The sequence below is a fragment of the Stomoxys calcitrans genome, chromosome 3, assembly GCF_963082655.1.
Source record: "Stomoxys calcitrans chromosome 3, idStoCalc2.1, whole genome shotgun sequence".
NCBI classification, from domain to species: domain Eukaryota; kingdom Metazoa; phylum Arthropoda; class Insecta; order Diptera; family Muscidae; genus Stomoxys; species Stomoxys calcitrans.
Genome location: NC_081554.1, coordinates 244,619 through 246,440, shown reverse-complemented (window position 1 = coordinate 246,440; position 1,822 = coordinate 244,619).

Here is a 1,822-nt window from a genome sequence, read left to right as displayed (position 1 = left end):
CCTTAATGATATGTACGCCCCTCTTCCTCGTTATGGGATTAATGGAGCATTTTTGTGTTTTTCTGCTTTTTCTTTTTTTTGGGCAAAAAAAAAATTATGAAATGTTTGAGGTTTGAAGAAGCATTTATGACACCAAATAATTAATGTTCAATGAGTGTCGTACACCGGAGCAGGAAGCAGCTGCTGGCTCTCATCAGAACGTTTTGAGTGTGCGCAAGCGTCGGGCGCTGCCTGTGACAAATACACCTTTAATTAGATACTTTGTTGTTTGTTTGTAATAAAACGGGTAATAAAAGAGGGTTACTGACAACAACAACAAAAACATCATCCTTGCCACGGCATACGTAAAGCAGTGCATCTAATGTGATGCACATTTTCTTTTATTGCTTTAGTATTACCAACAATCATTGCCAAACAACATCTCCAATTGAAAGGTCCAGGAATTCTAAAATAAACTCTACGCTGGATTATTGCAAAATTATGAAATTGGTAGACAAGATACGGTGATGGGATACAGGGAAAACCAAAGCAGAATGTAAAGCAAAATTGTGGTTAAAAAATTAAAAACAAGTAAAAAGGCATTAAGTTCGGCCGTGCCGAACTTTGGATACCCACCACTTCGGGTATATACGTTAACCATCTTTCATGAAAATCCGGTGAAAATTGCATACCTTATGTCCCATAGCAGTTATATCGAAATATGATCCGATTTTGACCAAATACTAACAAGTCATTGTTCAATTGTGTATAACAAAATATTGGTCTTTTTAGTAGCTATATTTAAAAATAAACCGATCTGAACCATATACAACATGGATGTCGAAAAGCCTAACATATCAATCAGTTAAATCGGATTATAAATGCGCATTTTTTGGGGCCAAGACTTTAAATCGAACTTATCTTGCTTATGGACAAAAAAGAATCTGTGCAAAGTTTCAGCTCAATATCTCTATTTTTGAAGACTGTAGCGTGATTTCAACAGATAGACGGACGGACATGTCTAGATCGTCTTAGATTTTTATGCTGATCAAGAATATATATACTTTATAGGGTCGGAAATGGATATTTCGATGTGTTGCAAACGGAATGACTAAATGAATATATCCCCATCCTTCGGTGGTGGATATAAAAATACAAGGCAATCGAAAATAAGGAAAAAATTATGAGACGCAATGGGGAGACGCAGCAAAGTAATAGGTTCAGCGACAGCAGCTCTTCGCATGCTTTCTCTGAATCTCCAAAAACAAAAAAAAACCATTACGCTGGGAAGAAATTTGAGTTTGAAAATTACAAGAAAATAGATAATCGTAGTTCTAGTACACTAAGCGAAATTTTTTATTCAAAATAGCAATAGAATTGGCTAAAACATGAATTTTTGTGCACGAATTATTTCCCATTACAATGGCATCATATAGGCGCAACAGACTCCTCAGCAGTCGTCATGCTATTGCTGCAATTGCAAACAATCCGCTATAACAGCGGAACTTTTGCCTGAGAAAGACAAAGACTTTTGCTTGAGAAAGACATGGGCAAGAAGTTGTTGGGCCAAACTCCAATTCATTGTAACTTGCAGGCTGTCAAAGTTGATCTCTTCTGGAGGCTGTAGGGTTGAAAAGAGGATGCGGATATTAATCCGCCCCATGCCACTATGGACAATACACATACGACAGTATTCGGCTTGTTGTGCGCTCTAGGTTTGGCGGCTGTAACTTTTAAACTACTGAAATTATTTACATTTTTTTTACTGTTTTTGCGACTATTATTATGTACCATTTACGAGATACACATAGCTTAGTTTTGAATATCAAACTTGTACCTTAGT